The sequence below is a fragment of the Egretta garzetta genome, unplaced genomic scaffold (assembly GCF_000687185.1).
Source record: "Egretta garzetta isolate BGI_Z169 unplaced genomic scaffold, ASM68718v1 scaffold641, whole genome shotgun sequence".
Classification (NCBI taxonomy): domain Eukaryota; kingdom Metazoa; phylum Chordata; class Aves; order Pelecaniformes; family Ardeidae; genus Egretta; species Egretta garzetta.
The window spans coordinates 254,148-263,596 of NW_009258758.1; the positions used below are offsets into that span (position 1 = coordinate 254,148).

The 9,449-nt window shown below is 41.1% G+C and overlaps 1 protein-coding gene across 1 annotated transcript in view; it reads right to left on the reverse strand.

Moving 5' to 3' along the window:
• Positions 1–7,006: 7,006 nt before the first annotated feature.
• Positions 7,007–9,449, reverse strand: part of ST8SIA6 (ST8 alpha-N-acetyl-neuraminide alpha-2,8-sialyltransferase 6) — a 25,375-nt gene continuing 22,932 nt past the window's right edge. Inside the window, exon 7 of the mRNA XM_035888999.1 lies at positions 7,007–7,032. The gene's annotated coding sequence lies outside the window, so the exon portion shown is untranslated. The remainder of the gene's footprint in view (positions 7,033–9,449) is intronic.

The window sequence follows — 9,449 nt, forward strand, 5'->3', positions numbered from 1 at the left end:
CTTCTCACTTGTAGTTCTTGAACCAAATCAGCAGCAGAGGCAACCTCTTAGACCCACCTTGGAAAGGTAAATCTCAGAAGCAAGTGTCCAAATGGCTAATGATAATAACCTTCTACAAATCTGTCAGATTCCCTTAAAAATGACTTTGGGTTGTATCACTGTTTTTTTAGGTGACATTATGTAACTTTCGCCGCAGTTTATTCTGGTAGCATAAAATATAATTAATATTTTAAATAATTTTAATTAGATAATCAAATAAAATAATATTAAGAATATTAACATAAAGAATACATATGAAGCTACTACATAAAATGTGCATCTAAAACATAAAGAAATTTCAGCTATCAGACTTTGGTTTCACAAGAATTTGAGAATGGGTTTGTGCCATCAGCACTAACAACAGATGTACCACAAAGGAGGTGTTTTTAGGGAATCACCCGACAGCTGAGCCAAGAGCTGAGAAGCCTAGCAGGCTGTGGAACTACAGACTTGCTGGGAAGAATCTCCTCTTGTCAGGGACTACAGTGAGTAGGGAAGAATTGTGAACCAGCAATCTTGTTGTAGACTAGACTGTCCTGTCACAACCATTAGTGTGATTCATTCTGATGGCCTCTTGCCACGATACCATGGATTCATGGTGGGATCATTAAATACTGCCATCACGCAAATGTCTGAGTTCTCTCCCTCACTGGAGAAAAGCAGCATGAAAAAAAGACAAGACACAAGAATACCAGGTGCAGCAACAAACACCCGTGTGGCGTCCTGTATCGCTGAAGCTACATCAGGGTTTAGCAACAGACAGATTTGACTGTTTATTTGATGGCGATGCAAGGATTCCACTCCTCATATTTAACCTCAGGGACTTAAAAAAAAAATTCCAGCAGTTCCGGTAAGTGCAATAAAGAAGCACAGCCAGACTGTTTTCATCCCTAAACCAGCATTTGCCAACACCTGCCACCGACGGGCAGTTACTGCTCACACACAGAGGGGTGTGAGCTTGGTAAAGTACCACACATCACAGTAATAAGTTTAGTTACTGTGTGGAGCTCCTTGGTGTATGGCAAACCCAAGCTGGTCTACTCCCATCGGGTTAAGCTCTCGTCACATCACTTGAATTTGCTCGACCCCAAGAGCGTACTGACAGGCTGCGACCCCCGCTGGACCACTGCACGGCAACCCAGTAACCTGGGGTCATTCCCCTGATGAGCCGGCGTTGCTGGAATAGGAAGGTATTCTGAAATGCGACTTTATGAAAGGAGACTGCTAAATAACAGCAATTGTTCCTTTGTTTAGTGGCATGCTGCAGATCGTTTCATGCTCTACTTGACCATTATGATAATTTAGAGCCAATTAAGAAATACTTTAGGAAAATCTGGAACAAAGCTTAATAAGTATAAATCTGCCCACTCGTGGTGCTCTGTAGCTGAAAGCCCCAAATGAAAGCCTCCAGAGAACCCTGAGAGACTGAAACTTAAAAATTTGAAACTTGGCTGTCCAGAAATTCAGAGAAGGATGATGTTCCTGCCTAAAATGAGAGAATTCAAAGTCAAGAGAGCCAGGCTTTATATGGTAAATACACGTACCTGTTCTTGGCTACCAGACCCAGAGATGAAAGAGATCAGCTGCTGAAGTACTGCAAGATGAAGGATTACCTGGCTGTGAATATTTCAAACTAAGACATATTTAACTAACAAGCTCATGTGTAAGGAGTCTGCTGCTTCAGAGCGTGCAGCAAGTGGCTATCAGCTGCTTGAAATAAGGCTGTTCCAGAATAAGCACTCCACAGAATATTTCCGGGGCTTGATCTCACGCAGGATCCTGTACACAAGCGAACATGTGCTTTGTGGGCCTCAGAGTCCCTGGGGGAGCTACTGCATGGATGTTCAGGATCTCACCCCACAGACTCGTCACATGAGAGTGAGTGACAGGACAGAGAAAGATCTCCAGGTCAAATGGTTTTTAAATCTAGATTGCAGTGTCAGGCTGCAACTCCACCACAGAGTCTGTGTGGGGTCAAAGTCTAAGCAATCAATTAACTCAGACCAATTAACCGACCCAGATACCCGCACTGGATAAAATCAAATAATACATAACAACAGGATTATTTTTTTCTAGTAGTTTGGGGAGCCCACAGGAGGTGCCAGGTCACCTGGCATTTATTTAGTTTCTTTTCCTGAATCACACAGGACAGAGAATTTCATCTTGACTCAAGCATGGCAATATGGTCAGACATCTCACTACTGTACAAAGGAAAGAGAATCAAAGTGAGATTAACTGGTCTCTAAACTGCCAGACCTTGTGCAGCTCTGCAGATGCTGTCTGAGATGCTGGGGTTAGCAGAGACTGAAAGCATAGGTGTGCTGAATAATGAGCAAGCTTATGCAAGTTTACTATCAGTGAACTGAGAAACAGTATTTACAGTCAAAGGTTTTTTATGGTTATAATTTCAGAACCTGCAGATGGTGCACAGCCTGTTGAAATGACTGTAATGGGAAAGAGAGAAGGGTGAGCAACAATCAACTGGTGTAGGCACCTACAGTCCTCAGGCTCCTTCTGTCACCAGTGGGAGAGACGGGCTCCTGCCTGCCAGGATGAGCTCCTGCAGGAGCTCATCTCTCCCTTCTGACCAGGGAGGGCCCAGGAGACATTACCACTGGGCCTGTCCAACAGCCATCAGATAACAAATGGCCTCTGCTGTATCGCTGCGGTCCCGCTTGCATGGTCTCACCCCCTCCTTTGCTTTGAGTCTGAAATCCCCCTGGCTCTGTTGGCATGGACCAATTTTCTTTTTTTGTTGCCATTTCCGTTTTTTGCCAGCTCAGTGTGCCAAACCAGCTCAGTGTAGGATCAGACAGGAGCCAGAGACGGCACGAAGGAAGGGACTGAGCACAAGAACAAGGACTGGACTGTGTGGCCAGCCTTTACAGCTTAAGTCACCATGGAGCTACAGCCCAAATTTAGCACCTCCAATTAGGCAATGTGAATATCCCACCATGCTGCCTTCCTTGAGATGTAAACCACGCCATGTTAAGTATGTTTTGCTATGCTGCAAGCATAGCAGCATTTGATTCATAGCCATACAAACTCCCTAACAGACACTAAACAGGACTACATAACGCCCCACAAGGGAAAGAGAAATTGCCAACTTGGGGCAGCACTGGATCCTAAAGGAAGATGCAACATTAAAGATTCAGAGGAGAAAAAGGAATAAAAGCAGCCAAGCAGGCTTTAATCTAACAATGCTGTGAAGCAGTCATGTGCAAGGACACTGTCAGCCTCTGCAAAGGTACAGTGGAACTATTAGCACGTTGTCAGTGGTTCTATCTTTAGAAAACTATTTAATCTCAATATTCACTCCACAGCATGTGACAGTGTTGGAGGCCCACAAACCCTAAAAATGATTATTCCTCATGTCAAGTAGAGGGAACTGAAAGGCCCTTCCTAACCTCTGGACAAGAATCCTTAATCAAAACTGCACTTGGCTCAGTCTTGCAAAAGCGTCATAAACATTCCCAGCCAGGTACAAAATCCATTTATTCATCATTAACCTGGCACAGATGTAAAATAAATGAGAAATCACAGATGTAATATAAATGACAAATAATTTATTCGGCTACCCGAGAAAGCATCCTTTCCCACAGTGAGTGCACTTCAGCAAGTCTTGATCAATCTAACTGTACCTTGTCATACAGAAACACCGCTATTAACTTGTCCAGCCTGTGCACAAATTAAGATGACCTCGCCACCAAGCACACAGCAGCAGTAGCTATAATAAAGCTGAGCACAAGGTCTGCACTCCTGTGGAGTGGAGTGGATGCAACTAACATCTCATCATAACCTCATGTCTGGAGCAAGGCCTGAGAAAGCTACATTAAAAATAGGTTCTTAATCTAAAGTCTAATAGAGCATATTTTTATTCTACGAGGAGTTAAGAGTATTTGTAGGAAAGGGTGGGAAAGGTTAACGATTATTCCACGCATTTCTTGTCAGTCCTGTGCTCCACACAAATCACTGAGAGCTTTGAGAGCATGGAGGATCAGGTCTTCAGGTCAGCAGCAAGTTTAAACTGAGCTGAAACAGTGCTAAAAAGTCAAAGGGTCTGTCCACGTTGCAGAGCTTTCTGTTTGCTCTCATTTGTAATGACCACATCACACTCCTTCAATTAAGACCTCATTTTGTCAAGGAAACTAGAATAGGCTTCTCCTTTTCAGCTAAGCCTTTCTTAAAATGTATTCCAATAACCTTTCCAGTTACTAATACATGTCTGTTATAAATAACATAGCTGCACAGAAATAGTCCAGAAACACAGTAACTTCAGCTCTTTATGGTGTGTCATGGTACACTGTATACATTTATTCACTGAGATAATGCAATACAGTGCTAACTAACAAACACTTTTGAAAAACGTTGCTTCTCTGTTGCAAGTAAACTTCATTTTCTCCCCTCCACATCTTCTACTTACACACAAACGGGTTTCGCCACTCTACTCATGCTGAGTAAATCACTGAATTTAATCTGAGCAATGAATTAATGATTTGCATCACCTCTACATACACACAAAGCACCTGTGGTTGTTGTAGGCACAGCACAAGATCCTCTCAATCTCTAAGAGATGTATGAATTTTTCCAAGTTGAACCATGTAGCTGCTGCACATCCAAGATCATCTCATTGCACTACACTAGACTGGAATAAATTACAGTCCTTGCCTGAACATAGGTGCATCTTTGCCTCTTTAGATGAAATACGACGCGGTTCTCCTCAGCCTAGGCTGTTTGCATCACCCAGAGGACAAGTACATCACTTTGCACAGCTTCCAGCTACAAACACTCAGGGACAGCCTATGTGAGTGATTTATGGTGTAGGAGGAGCAATTTTGGGAGCAGATTTGACTCTGATCTGTAACTAGGGTCTTGCAGTAGGCAATCATCTATAATGCTCCTAACATGGATGCGGGGTCTTGCAGCAGCCAGCTCTCTGCGCATGAGCAGCAGATGCCTGTGGCCAGAAACTGGCACAAATTTCATTGCTGGTGAAGACAAAACGTGGATGTGTGGTGCTGGAACCATAACAGATCACAGTGAATCAAACCCTTGTGCTCGCCTCTTTCAGTCACCAGCTGGTAACGCAGATGTAGCCATCAACTCAATTCTGATGTCTTTGTTTCTGTTAAAAGCCCTACTGATATTCAGAGGTCCACTTGTGTACCAGGGGTGTCATTCAATGCCCCTAAGCACTATCTATTTTTTAAAAACCTTCTTTTGCAAAAAATTTACTTTATTGCTGATATATGCAGCCAGGATTTATGGACATTTCTGCTTGGGTAGGAGTAGTATTGGATTCTGATATCATTATCTTGGAGATGGATCAAGATGTGTCTCAACTAACAGACCTGGAACCATAACGATTAATTCTAATACTTTCAGGATTATTTACGTGATTATAAAACTGCCGCAGGGTAAGCTTTCAAACATTACAACAATATAGAAATGCTCTTATAAAGTATCAGTGTAAAAGTTTTTTTGAACCTTATTTTAAAAGATTCAATTCATTTGAGTAGGATTTTTTTTCAGATATAATCCTCAATGACTGGAATATTGAATGCTCTTTAAATCAGTTGATCGAGGATTTAATGCTACAGTGGCAAAAGGAGTTTTAGCAAAGAAAACACCCGATAGTATCTGACTGTAAAAGAAGGACACTCCATCTATGAACTGATCATTCAAAAAAAGCCACTGAAACTTTTCTGTTAACGGAAACTGGTTATTACAATTTTTTTGTGTGTTAGTTTTGGGTTTTCTTCCTGCAGTAAAACATATAAGCAGTAACATACAAGCAGCCATACCTAGGAGAATGACTGCTTTTCATAGCTCCTGTAAATGTTAATGTGTTTCTTTACATTGGGCTGATACTTCTCATGTCACAGGATGTTGCTCCACAGGTATTTGTGGACCATATGGAAACTTAAAGCACCAGAACTGCATGGGTATTAAATTAAATGACTATAGGTTCTCTTCTCATATGTCCTAGTATAGGAGAAGACCTTGGGGTTGATTGTACAAGGAACATTCTTGTAATAATGCTTAGTGCATTCTTCTAATAATGCTTAGTCACATATTGACAGGAGCTATGCTAGGTGAAAAAGAAATAGAAGAAATGATAGGTTTGGCACCAATCATTTTTCTAATGAATGGCTCATCTCGTAAGTCAGCTGAGATACAGATCTGGGATTGCAGGAATGTGTGCAAAGTCATGCCCTACGAGGACTCTGGGGATTGCAGCACTGAACCTAGTTTATTGTACTCATTTGGAGCTAAACTGGACCTTAGACAGGAACACAAGCAAGCAGAGGGGTTTAAAAACAATTATACAGCCCTGGTCCTTCTTGTTCACAAAATTAACATCATTCACATGAGTGATCCCATTAAATCCACAACATTAGCTATTGCCCGCAAACTGAAAGCCCACAAGCCACTTGACTATCTCTAACCTGGAAGATTTTTTTCATCTGTGCACATCTGTGCACAAACTAAGAATGATGTGACTCTGAATTAATTACTCCTCTGTAGCATTTCTCATCAACTTTCTCATGTAGACAAATGCTAGTGCTTACAGGATCAACTTCTTAATTGAAAACAATCACTGCCAACTTATACAGAGACTATTGCCTGCATTTTGTTATATTAACAAAACCAGAGATCCTATGTCAAAATGTTTTAATGATACTTTAAGAAGCAAAACATGGTAAATGTCACATATTGCCACCATCCTGAGATTGTGCTTTGCTACAATTAAAACAATAGTCAGGAGTTTCAGAATTTCCCGAATAAATGCTATTTTGTATTTAAAAAAAAAGACTACTTGGAATTCAGAAATGTAGCAGTCACTGTGTGAAAAAACACTTCCTTTTCTCCTCGAGTGTAAAATATTTCTCTATTGTAATGATGCAGTTTAATGCTCACAAAATCACATCAGACCAAATCCGACACCGAACTGCTGAGATATACACAAACTGTCTCCTTAGGATCATCACCCTGGAATTAAAACAATGAAATATGTTACTGATAGTTCTTGTATAGTAGGAAAAATGCTTGTTATATTCAAAATAAGCCAATACCTTAGTCCTCTGTATGCATTTCACCTTCTGCATCTGCTTTTTCAGCCTGATTTCAGACTGGGAGTCTATGACATTTATTATACAGTATCATAGGCTCACAAATTTCTCCTGGGTAAGCTGGTCTGCTAGCACTTGATCTAGCCCAAGCATCTGCTCTTTCTAAAGGAGGACTCCTTCATTTGAATACCCCCCGAACCGCTCACACTCACCCCACCTGCACCACCCTCTTCAGACTTCCTAAGCTAACCAAGGCTGGGTCTAACCAGCATCTTCATGGGACACATCCACTGCAAATCTGAATACAGGTATGTTCTGAAATGTATCATCTTAATCATATTTTGAAATAGCTAGAGGTTGAAATTATTCTGTTTCTTCAACTGGCTAGTTCTGCTGTGGAAAAACCAAACCAAACCCTTCTAGGTCTGTAAATACTTATTCATAGAATCATAGAATCACTTTGGTTGGAAAAGACCTTTAAGATCGTCAAGTCTAACCTTTAACCTGACCCTGCCATCCCACCACTAAACCATGTCCCTAAGCACCTCATCTATCCTTCTTTTAAATACATCCAGGGATGAGGACTCGACCACCTCCCTGGGCAGCCCATATTCATTTGATTTGAAATAAAACTTAAATTCTAATTTGATTCAATCTATATTTTTCTATTCTGGTGAGTTTTAACTAAACCAGAAGCACCTTATCTCCATTTGTTTCATTACTGACATTATTTTTAACACTTAAACTTAGTGGCTGAACACATGAGCAAAGCATGTGCTTAAAAGCTCTACTACATGGGTACTAAAGCAGAGGACATTTCTTTCAATATTATATACATCTAATAATTTGATGCTGGATAATATTTGCACAAGCCAAAGATAGGCTGAAATTTGGCTGCCTGACAGGAATCCAGAGGTGTCCTTATTTTCAAAATGTGGTATCATTCTTCTCAAGGTAATTAAAAATGAATTGTAGGGCAGTTCACATTTTTCTAGCTACACTGAGACACCACAAACATAAAAGCATTTCAGCAGAATTTCAGCTCATGTTGGTATCCTACTGTTATAAATTGGTTATTTATAACAATTATATTTATAAATACTTTTAAGATTAAAAAAAAGATCACAGGCTGACAAAGTTTGGAACAAACTCATTCTTTCTGATGTTAATTCCTGAGCAAGTAAGCAGGCAGCCCCCTGCTTTACGGGATGCTGTCCTGCTAGCTCCACCTTGAGAGGAGGGCTGCCCTGCTGCTCTCTCTGTCAGAAATAGATGGCTTTTAAACATCTGTTTGGAATTAAAAAGCCCAGTCCGGATTTCTCCTTTCCAGGTAAGATACACTCACACTCAGTTGAAGGTTCACCCGTTCTCACTCCCTAACGACCAGCATACCTCTGCTCAAGTTCTTCTCCTTCAGTCCTTTTCCTCGGATGATTGCGCACTGTTCTCTTCCCCAAGTTCAGGGAGTCTCAGTCTCATTCCTACTTTCTATGCTTTTTTCTGTTGAGTGACTCCTCTGAGCAGCTGCTTGATGTTACTGTGCTGTATGTCAAAGGAACACATACTCATCTTCCCTGCTCTCTCTTTCTAGCAAGCAGAAAACCTGACGGATTCTTCGTCTGACAAAATCTGCATTTTAACCAGGCTTCTGGGCAATCATATTTTTGCCAGTCTGATTAACTTATCATCTGACAATTCTTCTAATCAGATTTTTCTGTCTATTTTTAAACATGAATCAGGCCATTTCCCCTCCTTGAACTTATGTTTACTTGAAGGTAATGACATGCCCTTCAGGCTTATCAGGTTAAACCAATGAACAAACAAGACTTCCTTCAGCTGCAGGGCCATAGTAAAAATGAATTGGTAATTTAATACAAAATAATAAAGATCATTATTTCAACTACATTTTGAGGTTTTCCTGATGTCTAATTTTCCATTTTACCATCTGTAACAGGTACACATCTACTTTAGCGAAGACATGTACATATCTGTTGAGCATAACCATAAAAGTGCAGGAGCGGATATTAAGGCAGGTGAGTTTCCCACATTGCTCGGCACCAGCTCTCCAGGGCTCTCATACCTGACAACTCCCTCTATCCAATATGCAAAGGTCACCTTCACAATGGCAAAGATGGTGTTTAGGAGCAATACTGCCAAAATGTTTCATTGGGATGCAGTTATGCTCTCCCTGTACCATTCCAGAACCTGCTACCTGCTTGCAATAGAGGTTCTTGCAGCAGAGCAGCTTCCTTCACTTCTTATTTACAGCGGCAGACTTGTGTGTCCCAGTAACATGTGAGGGACGTTCTGCCTGAGGCTTCTGTGGGCACCCAGTGG